This window comes from Orcinus orca, chromosome 6 (genome assembly GCF_937001465.1).
Source record: "Orcinus orca chromosome 6, mOrcOrc1.1, whole genome shotgun sequence".
Lineage (NCBI taxonomy): Eukaryota > Metazoa > Chordata > Mammalia > Artiodactyla > Delphinidae > Orcinus > Orcinus orca.
Window position 1 is genome coordinate 119,176,768 of NC_064564.1, and position 16,391 is coordinate 119,193,158.

The following is a 16,391-nucleotide window of genomic DNA, read 5'->3' on the forward strand; positions in this document are numbered from 1 at the left end:
GTGAAACCTCCTGTGTAAGTGATGCTTCTGAAGACCTCACAGGCAAACTAAGACAGGGCGACTCACTCCTGTGCCGTACGCCAGGGTCCAGGGACCCAAGGCCTGGAGGACAGCAGGAAGAAATGGTTTCCCATGAGTAAGGGGCCCTGGGAGTGAAGGTCACAGCTGCTCCCAGCCTCCAGCGGTTTTTAAGGTGCTACCAACCTCCACTTCACCCAGCATCCTAAGTCAGGTTATCAAGCGACGTAAGCTCCGAGGACTCAGCCTGTCATCCACGAACACTTACTCCTGTGCAGGCAAGAACCTCACTCTGGCTCACAGCAGAGAACAAAACACAAATCCTGGCCCGCCCCACCGCCCCCCTCCCCCAGGGAGCTGAGGTCTAGCGGAGAATGTGACTGCGTGTGTAGGACATGAGGTGGTGAAAGGGTAACGGGTCTGGGGGCAGGCAGGCAAGGAAAACCGTAAGGGGCACTTGAGCAAAGACCTGCAGGAAGTGAGGGGCAAGCAGGAGCGTGTACCCGGGGCAGCTGCGGCCTGGGCAGGGGGTACAGCAGGCACAGGGGCTCTGAGACAGGAGTGCAGGGAGGCACTGAATCCGGAACCCAGGATCCAGAGACACTGGTAGGAAAGGGGCGCGGGGGCGGAGAGGCAGTGGCAGATCTGCGCAGTAAGACCCTTGACCTGTTCTCTGAGTGAGATGGGAAGCCACGGAGGAGCTCTGAACACGGGGAGGGAGGATGTGACGGACCCTTTAGAGGAATCATTCTGTTTCCTGGGTGAAGAACAGGTGGTAGGAAGGACGAGGAAGGAAGACCATCCCCTGACAGGTGGGGTACGGAGTTCCTAGAAAGAAGGGGTGGAGGGCAACTCCAGGGGTTTTTATTGATCTTGACTTTGTTTCCTGCAACCTTATTAGCTGTAACAATTTTTTGGAGGATCAATCAGGATTATCTACATATGAGATCGTGACATCTGTAACTAGAGATAGTTGTACCTCTTCCTTTTCAGCTGAATGCCTTTTATTCTTCTCATCTAATTCCCTGGGAGAACCTCCAGCACAACGTTAAATAGAAGTAGCAGAGTAGCTTTTGTCTTGTTTCTGCTCTTAGAAAAGCATCCAGTCTTTCACCACGGAGTAGGTATGATGTTAACTCTGGGGGGTTTGGATTCATCAGGTTGAGGAAGTTCCCATCTATTCCTATTTTGTTGAGTGTTTTTATCATGAAAGGGTGTTGGATTTCAGCAAATGCTTCTCATGTGTGTGACTATTGAGATGATCATGTGTGGTATTTTTACTCATTCTATTAATGTAGTATATTACATTAATGATTTTCAGATATTGAACCAGCCTTGAATTCATGGGATAAATCCTCTTGGTCATAGCATATAATTTTTTTTTCAAGTTTGGCAAATCATTTTTTGGAACTTTACTGAGATAAAATAAATGACATATAATATTGTGGAAGTTTAAGGTGTGCAATGTGATCATTTGCTCTAGGTATAGGTGGGTACTGTGAAATGATTACCACAATAAGTTTAGTTAACACCTCCATCACCTCACCTAGTTACCTTTGTGTGTGGGAATTTTTTATGGTTCCATATGAATTTTAGGATTGTTTTTTTTTCTCCTTCTGAGAAAAATATCATTGGAATTTTGATAGGGATCACATTGAATCTACAGATGGCTTTGAGTTGGGTGGACATTTTAACAGTATGAATTCTTCTGATCCATGAACACAAGCTGTCTTTACATTTATTTGTGTCTTCAGTTTCTGTCATCAATGTCTTATAGTTTTCAGTGTACAGATTTTTAACTGCCTTCAGTTTATTCCTAAGTATTTTATTGTTTTTGATGCTATTGTAAAAGGGATCGATTTCCTCTTTTCTTTTTCGGATAGTTTGTTGTTAGTGTACAGAAATGCAACTGCTATTTGAATGTTAATTTTGTATCCTGCAACTTTACCGAATTTGTTTGTTAGTTCCAACAGTTTTTTGGTGGAATCGTTGGGGTTTTCTCTATATAAGGTCATGTCATCTGGAAACAGACAATGTTACTTCTTCCTTTGCAATTTGTATGTCCTTTATTTCTATTTCTTGCCAAATGGTTCTGGCTAGGACTTCCAGTACTAGGCTGAATAGGACTGGTGAGAGTGGGTAACTTTGTCTTGTTTCTGGTCTTGAAAGGAAAGCTTTCAACCTTTCACCACTGAGTATGATGTTAGCTGTGATTGTCATATGTGCCGTTTATTATGTTGACTTAAATTCCTTCTATACCCAATTTGTGGAGATTTTAACAGGAAAGTCTGTTAAATTTTATCAAATGTGCTTTTTTTGCATCTATTGAGATACTCATATAAGTTTTATCTTTTATTCCATTCATGTGTTTTATCACATTTATTGATTTCTGTATATTGAACCATCCTTGTATCCCAGGGATGAATCCCACTTGATTATGGTGTATGATCCTTTAATGTGCTATTGTCAGTCTTTTGTTGAGATTTTTTACATCTATACTCTTCAAGGATATTGGCCTGTAGTTTTCTTTCCTTGTAATGTCCTTATTTGGCTTTGTTATCAAGGTAATGCTGGCCTTGTAAAATGAGTTTGGGAGTATTCACCCCTCTAAAAATGTTTGGAGGAATTTGAAAAGGATTGGCATTGATTCTTCTTTAAATGTTTGGTAGCATTCACCGATGAAACCACCTGGTCCTGGGCTTTTCTCTGTTGGGAGATGTTTGATGACTTATTCAGTCTCTAGTCATTATTGGTTTATTTCGATTTTCTGTTTCTTCATGATTCAGTCTTGGTATGCTGTATGTTTCTAGGAATTTATTCCTTCTAGGCTATCCAGTTTGTTGGAGCATAATTGCGGTGTATTTCTCTGGTATCTGTTGTAATGTCTCTTCTTTTTTTCTTTTTTTTGTGGTACGCAGGCCTCTCACTGCTGTGGCCTCTCCCGATGCGGAGCACAGGCTCCAGACGTGCAGGCTCAGCGGCCATGGCTCACGGGCCCAGCCGCTCCGCGGCATGTGGGATCTTCCCGGACCGGGGCACGAACCCGCGTCCCCTGCATCGGCAGGCGGACTCTCAACCACGGCGCCACCAGGGAAGCCCTTAGGCATGTGTTTTTTTTTGTTTGTTTTTTTTTAAACAGTACGCGGGCCTCTCACTGTTGTGGCCTCTCCCGTTGCGGAGCACAGGCTCCGGACGCGCAGGCTCAGCGGCCATGGCTCACGGGCCCAGCCGCTCAGCGGCATGTGGGATCTTCCCGGACCGGGGCACGAACCCGCGTCCCCTGCATCGGCAGGCGGACTCTCAACCACTGTGCCGCCAGGGAAGCCCTCTTCTTTCACTTATGCTTTTGTTGATTTGAGTCCTCTTTTTTTCTTGGTTAGTCTAGCAAAAGTCTTGTCAATTTTGTTTATTTTCAAAAAACCAACTCCTAGCTTTGGTGATTTTTTCCTATTGTTTTCTAGTCTCTAATTTCACTTATTTCTGCTCTAACCATTGACCCACCAGCTCAGAGCGTGAGGACATGGGGCCACCCCTGGGTCCCTCAGGGTCCACCCCAGAGAGAAAGATGGAAACTCCCTCCAGCACCAGGACCCTCGGGCTGGCTGCCCTGACCCACCTTCTCCCAAACTCTGCTTCTGTGGCTCCTCCCTCCTCCACTCCAGCTGACCCAAAGGCCCTTCCACCCCCACAGAAACAAAAATGACCATCGTTGGGGGTTATACCTTCTGGTTTCTGGTTTTTTTGCCTACTTTTCCCCCAAGGCTCTCACAAGCCCCAAGCTCCCCTGACTTTTCTTTATTTACACTGATTCCCCAGGTGCCCTCCAAGTTGCCCCCATGCACACACTTAGTGGAATGTCAGCTATATTCAGGGAACGTGGAGTGCAGGGTAGGAAGCGGACCAGCAGCCTGATTCTAGAGCTAGGGCCTAAGACGCGATGGCCCGGTGAAGGTGGTGACCACGTTATGCTGAGTCCCTGAAAATTCAGTTTGAAGAAAAGGCAAATTTAACCTTTTTATTGACTTGCCAGCTGCCTCTTCTTTACAGAAATAAAATAATGACATCTTTCTGGCTTTAGTTTCAATTCCATAAAATCTAACGGATTTCGGTTTTCCCACAATGTACACAGACAAGAAGTCTCCTTGAAATCAAGCGATGGGTGGAGTGCGTAGGATTCTGACAACCATCTACTGAGTTCACACTCATTACAGGGCAGACAGTGCTTCCGTGGCCTGGCAGTGCTGTCCCCAAAGGATGGGCAGGTCAGCCCTGCCCAAATAAGGCCGGGCGTCAGTGCCACCACATGGAGAAGAAAGCCATGGGTGCCACCGGCTAGCGTCCTGTTCATCACTAGTCCAGTGACAACGGCTGTCAGACCCAGGCTAGAGCTGCTCGTTTAAGGCATCAGTAAAGAAGCATGTGTATGACTACCACAATTTTTAAAATATTTTAATAGTAATGTTTCAAGACAGTTGATTTCCATTTTCATCTCATGGTATGTGCTAGAAGGGGTTAGCTGAGAAGGGGTCCGTGGGCTTCACCAGATTACCCACCGGGTGCCTGGTACAGAAAAGCTTAGTGGTGGGTCACCTGCAGCCGGAGGGGGACAGGGGTCCTGGGGAGGCGTCCCAGCCTCAGAGCCCCAGGGTGTCACACGCCGTGCACACACCTGCTCAGAGTAGCTGTGTTCACAGTAGCCAAAGGGCAGAAATGGCTTAGATGCCCCTCAGCAGGTGGGTGGATCGAAAAAATGCGGTGCATCTGCACAGTGGAATGTTATTCAGCCATAAAAGGAAGCCCTGACAGACGCTACAACATGGATGAACCTTAAAAACATGATGCTGAGTGAGAGAAGCCAGACAAAAAAGGCCACAGAGTGTGTGATTCTGAAACCGAGCAGGACCCTGTGGGGCTCCTGGGCATGAAAGCCTTTCTTATGGCCCCTGTTTCTTGTTTGTAGGGAATAGGCTTCAGCCTCCATGACCTTCCCTGAGTTCCAAAGGGCAGATTCAAACAGTTGCTAATCAGGGAAGGGAGGGGATGCAGAGACAAGGGAGGAACAGTCAAGAAACAATGGTGCAGCCTTGGGGCAGGGTCGCGGTTCCGCCTCAAGGGATACACACTTAACAGTATCTCTGAGCTCTTCTGCAGAACTAAAACCCCCAACAAATGGAAGATGCTAACTAGTTGATGAAGCATTCCTCATTCCAGAGAAGGTCACAGTTTGAGAACCTCGAGACCCACAGAAGCTCATTAGGAGACCCCCTGAGGCCCTGCACACACCCGACGCTTATCCGCAACCCCGCCCTTGAACCACTGCTCTAAAACGCCTCACCAAATCCCCCCCCACCCCAGGTTGGGACACACGGTTTTGAGAGGCATGAGCCCGCTGTGTCCCCCTTCGCCTGGCAAAGCAATAAAGCTCTTCTTTTCTACTTCACCCAAAACTCTTGTCTCTGAGATTCAAATCAGCGCCAGTGCACAGAGGCTGAGTTTTCAGCATCAGTTCCATTAATGTGAAATGTCTGGATCAGGCAAACCCGGAGACAGAACGCAGAATGCAGGGGCTGGGGGGAGGGGAGCGAGTGTGAACAAGTGTGGTGGTTGTTTTGAGGCTGATGGGAATGTCCTGGAAATAGGTAACGGTGATGGTCGCACAGCTCTGTGATGAGCTGAAAACCACTGAACTGTACACTTTGAAAGAGTGACTTTTATGATGTGGGAATTAGATCTCAGTAGAAAAATTGTTTGAAAACAGGCAAAACTGACCCCGGTGTCAGTCGGGGAGGGGAGGGCCTTCCAGGGACCCCTGTGTCCCGTGCCTTGGCCTGGATGGCGGGCGCCCGGCTGCATTCACTCTGGGATGACCACCAAGCTGCAGATATATGGTTAGAAGCTTGTCTGCATGGAGGTTAGTATTTCAGTTAAAAAATTAAAAAGCAAAAATGCCATCACAGCACTGAGTTCTGTCTTCATTTTAACATACTTGAGGTCAAAGGTGCAGTTTTGTTGGGGCTTCCCTGGCGGTCCAGTGGTTAAGGCTCAGTGCTTCCATTGCAGGGGCATGGGTTCGATCCCTGGTCGGGGAACTAAGGTCCCACAAGCCATGCATTGCTGCCAAAAAAAAAAAAAAAAAAAGGTGCACTTTTGCTTGTTTCCTGACCCCCAAAACCAGGGTGGACCCCCAAGTTCATTCCCGGGCACTTGGACTTTCTTCGTGGTGACACAAACTTCTCTTATTGTTGCTGCTTCGCTGTATTTTTCTTGGGGGGGGCGGGGGGGGCATGCTCGCAGTTGGGGGCAAGTCCGACCCACTTGGCCCTGCTGCCTGCCCAGCCCTTGAACGATCTGGGCAAAAGCAGCATGCCATCCGTCAGCACGGTGCACGTGCCACTTCTGAGTGTACGTTTTACTTCAATAAGAGGGAAAAAAAGGAACGGAATTTTAAATATCCTTCATTGTTAAATTTAAATATCCTTCATTGATATTCTCGGCACAAAGCTGAAACATGAAACAAAAATGAGAAAATTAACGATGCCTAGAGCCCAGATGGTCTACGGAGCGGCCGGGGAGCCCTGCGTGAAGGGCAGCAGTGGACTGGGCCATGGAGCGCAGGGCTGGTCCAGGCTGGTGTTCAGGCTGCTGGTTCCAAAGTGGCAGAATTTGGACTTCAGAGCTGCTGTCGAGGACATCCTGTCTCATCAGGCATCTCATCTAGCCCATCCGCCTAGAATCCTCCGGGGCAGCGGCAGCCAGTGTGCCTGGTCCTATCGTCTAAACATGATTTCGGTGCAATGAGAGCTGACTGACAGGGAGGAAAACTGCAGATCAAGTCACTTGTCCAGCTGTAGTTGGTCCTCACAGCCGGCTGGGACACTCGGGCCTGAGGAAGTGCTGCCCCCTGAGCCAGGCGCTGTCGCAGGGGCAGCCAGGGCCATCAGAGGCCCCTCCGGCCATCTGTGGACGAATGTCAGATGTAATTAAATATCGAAACCACATTCCCCCTCCGATGCCGAGGTGTGGTGACAGGTGCAAGGAGGTCTGGCCGGTGCAGGCAGGATGCATCTGGGTCATCCTCAGCTGGACACAGAGGGGCCTCCCAGGGGGAACCCCCTGTTGGCCCGTGTGAGAGACACCACCTGCACCGGGGCCCCTCTGACAGAGAGACCTGAGCCCCCCAATGCCTCCTCCCTGGACCGGAGGGCTCCGCGGGTGGTGCCGGGTGTGTGTGTGGACCATGTTCAGGGCTTCCTGGGCGGCCGGGGGCCAGAGGTGCCAGGAGAGGTCGGGAGGAGAGGACGGGGTGCTCCCTATGAGATCGGGTTCCCCTGGATCTCAGGAGACCCCATGAGGACTGACACACACCCCGCATCACACAGATACAGTGAGGACAGGGTCCCGAGGCTGGATGTGGCCCCAGCAGTGCTCCAGGGAGAGGAGACCGGGCATCAGCTGGGAAGGGGGCCAGAGCCTGGGGGGGCAGAGACCCCCCGGAGCTCCCAAACCAGGACGCTGAGGGCAGGGTAGCTTGGAGGCGGCCCGCCCCTTCCTCACCATCAACGTCCAAAAAACCCCCCTACCCCCCGCCATCCCCACCCCGGTTAATGAAAATGGGACAGATCCAGTAATCACGCTCTGGGCTATTTTCCTGAAGGAGCTGAGGACTTCTGTCCACACAAAGCACGCACCTGGATGTTCACGGCAGTTTTATTCATAATGGACAAGACCTGGAAGCAACCAGGACGCCCTTCAGGAGGTGAATGGGTGAACGGTGGGCCATCCAGACGGTGGAATATTAGTCAGCACTGAAAAGAAATGAGCCGTCAGGCCATGAAAAGACACGCGGGAACCTTAAATGCATGTCACTAAGAAGCCAATCCAAAGAGGCTACGTGCCGTGTGATTTCCAACTACATGACATTCTGGAAAAGGCTGAACTACAGAGACAGTAAAAACATCAGTGGTTGCCAGGGACAGGGAGGGAGCGGGGGAGGAACAGGTGCAGCACAGAGGGTGTTCGGAGCAGTGAAGGCATTCTGTGTGATATTATAATGGTGGGTACACGTCATTACACGTGTGTCCAAACCCATAGGATGTGCACCGCTGAGAGTGAACCCTAACGTAATCTGCGGGCTTTAGTTGATAATCGTGTGTCACAGGGGTTCAACTGTAACACACGCACTGCACTGCGGCGGCCAGACGTTAGGAAGAGGGCAAACTGGTTGAGGGGAGGACTCTCTGTACTCTGTCCTCAGTGTTCTGTGAACCCGAAACTACTCTAAAAAATAAGGTCTATTAACTAAAAGAACAAAGCAAAACCGGGGCCCAGCTATGCAGCCCCAGCGTCAAGACCAGCCCCCAGCCCTGGCCAAGCCTTCAGGGGCTCCACCACTCCCAAGAGAACCCCCCAGGCTGGAGGACCCCCGAGGCCGGGCCCTGCCAAGCCAGCTGTATCCACTCCCCACTCCTCCAGCCCCAGGGACTCAGTCCTGTCCTCCCTTCTGCTGGCCTGGAGCACGCTGTTCCCTGCCTGGACACCCTTCCGTGCATTCCTCTCGCCCCAGCCGACGGCCGAGGTCCCCACGACCACCTGCCCCAGTGCTTTACTTCCGGACCTTCCGTCTAGCGCTTGTGAGAACCTCTGGGCAAGCCTGGCAGGACGGCCTGCTCATCTTGGCTAGTGGGCAGCTGGGCACAAACCAGCATGCAGGAGGACCCCCGACGGCAGCAGGAGAGTGGGCGCAGACCCGGCGTGGGGAGGCCCGGCGATGCGGCTCCCGTCCCCGTGGTTGCCGGACCCGAGGATTCCCCAGCTAACCAAGCACTGGGAGAATCCTGGGGACACTCCAATGACACATGTGGCTCCAAATGGGTGCAAAGGGGCCAACCGGTCCTAACCCGGACCCGGTCACCCAGCAAACCCCACACGCCCCAGCGCTCGGCCTGAGACGCCCGGCCTCCCAACACTTGTTTCATCACCACTCCCCCAGGGAGAAGCGCTAATTCAATTGAAACTTAAGTAATTAAATTAATTAATGAAAATTTAATTGTCCCCTTGTGAGAGAGGCAGGGAGAGTCTGTCGGGAGGGCTGGGCTGTGAAGGACCGCAAAGCACGGCAACGTGTTGCCCCCCCTCCTCCCACGGGAGAAGCCATCCACTCGCTTGTCCTCCAGGACACCCCTGGGATCAGCCCGTCCACCCCGACTCTGCTCTCTGCTCTCTCCTTGTCCGCCTCTGGCTCCCGGGGACAGGTGAGCCCAGGACACAGCGCAGTCTCCACACGGTGCCCCGAGCTCCTCCGAGACCACCATGGGCCGCCCACAGCCTGTGCCGTCCTCACGCTGCAGAGACCTTCCCGTCCCGCACCAGCCCCGGGCTGCCGGCAACTGGGCCACGAGGCCTGTGGACGCTGCTTCCTCACCGGTCAGCAGATCGTGGGCCGCGGAGCCTCCACGCCGGCCCTGGGTCCCAGCCCTCGTGGCGGGACGGGAAGGGGCAGCGGGGACGCCTCGGAGGGGATCAAGTCTCTTGTCACCCCAAGCCTGATGCTGGGGTCCCTGGTCCTGAGGCCCACAGTCAGGGCCAGCACTTCCTGCAACGCTCACCTCTGACCACGCCCTCTCCCTACGACCCCCGAAGCGGTGGTGGGGCGGTGTCACACTCAGCTGCCCTCTTGATACCAAGAGACTTGGGCAGAACTGCCTGCCACGTGTCCTGTGGGACCGTCTGAACTTTGGAGGCACGACGGTCCTGAGACGGACGGTTCCCCAGGTGCACGGGGACGGTACCTGCTGACCGGAGCGGACGCTCACCTCTTCTTAGGGGCCACGTGGGACCTAAACTAGCCCCTCAGTCCCCGACAGGGTAAGCAGGAGGGCCACTCTAGGGGACAGTCTGACAGCCACTGGGCCCCAAGCCCCCCTCTCTTGCTGCCACTGGGGGAGGACGGCAGGTGGCATCAAGGAGGCCACGGGAAGCAGACCTGGCTCTGAGCAGGGCGCCAACGGGCAGCCCCGAGTTCCTGGTCCGGGCAAAGGGCAGAAAGTCTGGGGCGCAGCCTCTGCTGGGGGCTGCCCGGCTTCTGCCCAGCGCGGGCAGCACACACGTCCTCGCCAGGGCAGCTCCCAGCGGGCCCTCCACCAACCAGAGACATGGGTTCCCTCCGGGGACGTCTGCAGGGCAGTGGTCCCCTCTCTGTGTGGTGCGAGGAGACACCTGCCAGAGAAGGAGCCTCGCCCTGTCCGGGGGGCACTGAGGGGGCCGGGGTTTTGGAGCGGTGGCTCCTCCCAGCCCGGCTGCCCCAGGAAGAAGCCTGGAGTGTCTGAGGCCATCGCACACTCCCCGGGACAAAGAGAGGAGGGCGGTGTCACTGTCACTGTCGGCATCCTTCAGACACCTGGGAGAGAGGTGCACTTCAGGGGCCCTTCCCCTGCCCTGGGGCGAGCCTGGGACCTCCAAACGGAGCTGGCAGGAGACCGGACGCAGCACAGAGCAGGCCGCTCGGCAGACAGCCTCGCCTGAGGGAGTGAGGACGGGGCCTCAGCTGTGGGTGCCGGGTCCTGGGCGCCAGACAGAAAGAGGGACAGGCCAGTGGCAGGTGGGCCTCCCCCCACCCAGGCGTCCGCTGTGTGACTGAGGCTTTCCTGGGGGCACCGACCCCATGAGTCCCCTTCCCCATCCATTGCCCCTTCTCTCTGCCAAGCATCACCAAGAGGACAGGGCACCGATTCCCTCCGCCCCTCCCTCAAGAGGTTTCGGGGTACAGACAGCAGCACCCCCTTTATGGTGGTAAAATGCACATCACATAAAGTTCACCATCGTAACCATGTTTAAGCGCACAGCTCAGGGGCAGCCGTCACCACCTCCATCTCCAGGACCTTCTCATCTTCCCAAACTCTGTCCCCACTAGACACTCACTCCCCTTCCCCTCGCCCAGCCCCTGAACCATCTACTTCTGTCTCTATGGATGTGACTCCTCTAGGGACCTCATATACGTGGATCCTACAGGATTTGTCCTTCTGTGACTGGCCAGCTTCACTCAGCATAATGTCCTCAAGGTCCAGCCACGTTGCAGCCTGTGTTGGGATTTCCTTCCTTTTTAAGGCTCGCTTGGGTCCCAGGCCCACCCCCGCAGACGGGCCAGGAGTGGGAGCTTATAAACGCCAGGGTGGGCGGGGCAGGAGGGCGGGAGGAGAGCCAGGCAGGCTGGCCAGAGACGGCGGGGCAGAGGCAGGCCTGGGCCCTTTGCCCACAGACAGCCGGCTGCCCACACAGGGTCCCTGTAGGTGGGCGCTGATCCGTCCAGCCCGCTCCGGGTGGACACACTTGCTCCCCCACTGGGCCCTGCCCCTCCTTGCGCTGGTGAGGTTGGCGGTCCTCCCTCTCTCCTTCCAGCTCCAGGTGAAAGGGCCTGCAAGTCTGCTGGACGCCCCTGTTCCCCACCCCCTCCCTCCCTCCTTCGTCCACGGACCCCAGCAACCCAGTTCCTGCAGATGCCCTTCCCCTCAGCCCCCTGTCCCCGCAGCTCTATCCATGTCCTGGGCCCACGTCCCGCTCCGCAGTGCAGCCCGGATGGAAGCGCCCGTCCACCTGTCTGTCCGGCCCTGGAGCCCCTGGGTGCCTCACCTGAGCCCTGCAGGATGCCTGTGGGCGTGGACGGGGGTGGGCAGTGAGGACGCCGCCGGCCTCCGTCGGGACAGAGCCCCAGGGGACCCTGGTTCAGCCTGCGTCCCTGTGGCTGTACCTCCTCCATGACTCCGGGATGGCCGAGCGGGAAGGACCAGGCACTTTAGAGAGGAAGGCCAAAGCTTGACCACCTCATCACAAGAAGGTAATGGCAACACGTCACCGTTTCTTCTAATAAGGTTCTAACAATATTTGGCGGGTGCGTTTTGCTCTGAGGTGAGCTTTTTAAATACCCGCATTAGGTCGTCAGAGATTGAACACATTTATCACTCAGCAGGCGCCCCCCCCCCCAGGCCAACTGGGGGAAGTGGGTCCCAAACGCCTGGCTTGCCGAGGAACCCTGGGTCTGGTGTCACATTCTGCAGGTGCCCCAGGGACAGAGGGCTGGTCACCTGACCCCCCTCCTCCACCCCTCCTCCACATAGATGCTGCATGCCGATTCCACCATAGCCCCGAGGCAGGTCCCAGGAGCTGAGGTGGGGTCCCCGGGGTCGGGGCTGAGCTCCCACACCCCAGAAGCCCCTTCTGGCCCAGGCTCTTTACTCTACCCACGACAAACGCCCCTCAGCCTCGTGACTTCCACGTCCAAACGTGCAGAGACAAAACCACGACACGCCCGCCTGACGGTATTAAAACATCGCTCTTAGAAATGTATCACCAGCTAGAAACTATTCTTCTAGGAGGAAACATGCAGATTGGGTTTAATAAACCATTCTGATTATAACAGCGTTACGGGCCCAGGGGGGAAATTGGAAAACCACAGACAAATACGAAGAAAGAGCGAGGGTAGCACCCACGGCCCGCCCCCGGGAGACCCCGGCGCGCCGGGTGCCTTCTTTCCAGACTTTCTGCTCTGCCGTTTCCCACCGCGGTTGGAAGAGGCAGCTTGGGGTCCGGCCTCCTCACTGTGAGCCTGTCCCGTGTCCTTTCAGGGGCAGCGCCCGGCCCTGACCGCCTGGACGTCCTCACTGCTCCCCGAGCCTCTGCCTCAGACATGGCCGTTGCCGGCTGTCCCCAAGGAGAGGCTCCCGGACGCTGCCCCCACGGCCCCTCCCTGGGCTCCGCTCTGGACTTTTTCCCCTTTGTCATTTGTTCATGAACTTCCTGAGAAATGGAATTTATTAGTTTGATGACACTGATTAGTCAGTAAAGGAGGTAAAAAATACAGGTGGAATGGGCGTAAAAATCATAAAAGTTGTAACTGGAAAGAAAGTTGGAAGCAATCTAGGCTTTTTTTGTCTTTTTTTTAAATTTGGGTATGAAACTCACATACGTAGAATGAACCGCTTTCAGGCGCGCAGCTCAGCGGCATCTCACTCACTCACGGTTCCGGCAGCCACCACCTCTCTCTAGGGCCAGCACATCTGTGTCGGCCCCCAAGGAGACCCCTCCCGTCAGCGGTCACCCCCACCCCCTCCCCAGCCCCCGAAAACCACTGACCCACTTGCCAGCTGTGGATCTGCCTGTTCTGGACGTTTCGTGTAAGTGGACTCACAGGCTGTGCGGCCCTTTGTACCTGGCTTCTTCCATCTGCCATCCAAGGTCCATCCGCCTGCAGCCCGTCCGGAGAAACCGTGGGCCTTGGGAGCTGCGGGACCACGGTTTCCCCTGCCCCAAGGGTGGCCCAAGGATGGGTCACACTCGAGGCGTCCCCTGCAGCCTGGCAGGGTCAGCGCAGCAGCTCGGGCACTGGACATCGCCGCCCAGAACAGGGCCCCCGCTCCCCAGACACGGTGCCGGCACAGAGGCTGCCCCTTGGGTCACCTCCAGAGGCCGCCGCATCCCTGACAACCCGCAGAAGCCCCAGGTCGGGGTTCGGAAGCTGCTGGGCTTCCAGCGCTGCCCCCACCAGGCGCGCGGAGAAAGGATGAGCAGATCCCAGCCTGGAGACCACGGGCGTGAACTCGGCGCGGAGGCCCTGTAGACACATCTTGAAATAATCACGCTGAGAGCAGCCGATTCTCGGATTCTGGGCAGGCAGCCCGCACTTCGCTGCGCCCGCCCGCGTGACAGGATGCAGCTGGGGGGTGGGGGCCCTGCCTGGAGCGGGGAGGGGCTCTCACAGGGGCACCGGGAGCCGCGATGAGCGCGTGAATACCTCCTGGAGGAGATAAGGCTTTCGCGTCAAACACGCGAGTTGACCGTGTGTCAGGCATCCCCCGGGGGCTGTTCTCCTGAAGGCTGGCTGGGCACCTACACCTGTACTCGGCGGCGGCAAGATGTGCAGAAGGAGAAGAGATAGAGCAAGCAGGGTGCCTGGACCCCAGAGAGAGGGCGTCTGCCGTCAGCAACGACGGGCAGCGCTGCTGGTCGGGGCTGGGGTGCCAGGGCCCTTTCCTGGGGTCTCGGGGCTGAAGGGGGTCGCTCTCCAGGAAGAGGATGCTGCCGAGAACAGCCGCCCCCGGGGCCTCTGCAGGCACGTCCAGCCCGCCACCTTCTTGGCTGGAAGGCCCACCTGGGGGGAGAAAGCCCAGCCTGGCTTTCAACAGCCCAGGGCAGGAGGACACAGCCCCCAGCCTCACCCCGCATTAAGGGGGTGGACGGAAGCGCCTGTCCCTGTGGTTACAGGGGTCCCTTGCAGAGAAGTTGCTGCGTGACCCAGACATTCACGTCTACCCAGAACATGTGCTCGTGACCTCATTTGGAAAAAGCGTCTTTGCAGATGGGACTGAGGGTCTCGAGACAGGATCACTGGGCATCGGAACGGGGCCAAGAGCCGGGGCCCAGGTTCGGTTCAGCTGAGCATCCCTGAGGGGCTGGGTCTACGCAGACATGTGGGCAGGATGCCAGCCCAAGTGGGCACTGTGGGGTCAGTGCCTGCTGTGGGGCACAGGCAGGCCACACGATCGAGGGCCACCCTTGGGGGTGAGCGACAGAACCCTTGCCCCCCATCACCAAGTAATAGCCTCTGACAGGTTTCTGTGCTCTTTGGAAGAAGCTAAAGATTTCGGAGAGTCCCAGCCTGCGATTTCACGTGTTGAGGCGTCTCTGCTCCGCCCTCCAACCTGTCCAGTCCCCAGTCTCACTGCGCCTGCCCTGGAGCCCTCAAGCCCTGCCCAGACCTGCTGGCCCGGGCTGGCTGCTGCCCCTCCCTGGGCTGTAAACAGGGGCTGAGCACCCACGCCACCCTGTGTCTGCTGGCTAGGCCTCCGAGCCCATCCCCAGGGCGGGAGGGCTGCCTGGGCAGAGAGCAGCCTGAGGGGCACGCGGGTGGGGGGGTGGCTTGCAGAATCAGCCTCTCCCGTGGGGGGCCCCGGCCTTCTCTGAAAGCTGCCGCTTCCATCCTTGGGCCAATCTGAGGAGCCTCGGTGCGAGAGCCGCCACTTGGAGAACGAGATGCAGCGGCGTCACGACGCGGGGTGCGAGTGCTGCCGGGAGCAGCTCAGAAGGCTCAGAGCTGGGGGCGGAAGGGAGGGCACCTCCTCTCCTTCACAGGAGGCGGGACGGGCTCTCACGAGCAAGGACCGCAGGCCCCTCTCCTTGGGCAGCCTTGTGGGTCCGGGTGGGAGGGAAGCCGGCGGGGCCCATGCTCACCCCAGCCCTGCCCCCAGGGCGCAGCCAGCAGTGCAGGCGGCTCCAGGTCCCCAGCCCCCATCCCGGGCTCCCGGGGCAGCAGATGGCAGGCCAGCCTCAAGGCCAGGCCCAAAGTTCCGTCCTGAAGGCCGGCGAGTGCGCGCTGGGCTGCAGCGACTGCCCCGCAAACAGCCTCCGGGTGCAGCTCCCTCAGCCTCTCAGCGTGCTGGCCGCCAGGGGTCAGGACAGGCCGGCCCTGCTCCAGAGCCGGGGTCCTGGCGGGAAGAGCAGCTGGGGTGCAGATGCTGGGGCCGGAATCACGCCCAGCGTGGTGGGGGACTCTGGCCGTCCCCTAAGTGCCCCGCATGGTCCCTGTGCGTGGCCTGGGCTTTCTCACGGCCTGCCTTCCGCGGGGCAGTGGGGCTCCTTCCGTGGCCCTCAGGACAAGAGCAAGTCCTGGCAAGAGGGTGGCCCCTGTGACCGGCCTGGGGGGCCGGCGGTCACCTTGCTGACCCCACACCTCACACATGAGCCTCAGGTGGGTGTCAGAGACCCTGCTCCACAGGAGGCGGTCCCACAAATCTGTGGCCATGGGTCCCCCAGGATCCGGAGGGTTGGAGTCACAGTTTGAAGGGAGGAGGGGCTGACTCCAGGCCTCAGAGCCTGGGGGCAGAGCTGGCCGGGACCCCCACTCTTCCTGGCCCAGCCTGCCCTTGCTGGCTCCAGCGTCCCCGCCCTGAAGTGACTCATGGGCTTTCTGAGACCCTGAAACAGACCCCACAGGGCTCTTCTCTGGAAGGAGACCAAGCGGAGAAAAGCAGCTCTGTCCTGGCCTGTCTAGGGGGCATCCGATGCCCAGCTTCCTGTCCACTCACCAGGGGCTCTGCCCACTTGGCCTGCCCTGTCTCAGCCCCCAGCTTCCTTCCCAGTGACACCAAATCCCCGGCCCAGGGCCCCTGGTCGCACGTGTGACCTCAGCAGGGCTGGCACCGCCCACACCTAGGGTGCAGAGCTGCTCAGAGGCCCTGGATCACCGCGGGGCTGGGGTGGGGCGTGGGGGAGCCCACAGGTTGGGAACATGCCTGGCACTCAGCCCTGACGCTCCCCCTGGACAGCACACACACACATATGTGCACATGGCCTGGGCGAGTCCACTTCGGAGCTCACTTCGGCCA

The 16,391-nt window shown here is 56.8% G+C and overlaps 1 long non-coding RNA gene across 1 annotated transcript; it reads right to left on the bottom strand.

Annotated features, from left to right (window-relative positions):
* Positions 1 to 1,152: 1,152 nt before the first annotated feature.
* LOC125964886 (uncharacterized) lies at positions 1,153 to 16,391 on the bottom strand. Its single transcript, XR_007478215.1, has 3 exons — positions 13,144 to 16,391; positions 7,707 to 7,823; positions 1,153 to 6,975 (listed from the first exon to the last, which is right to left on the bottom strand). It is a non-coding gene; the product is annotated as an uncharacterized LOC125964886 (long non-coding RNA).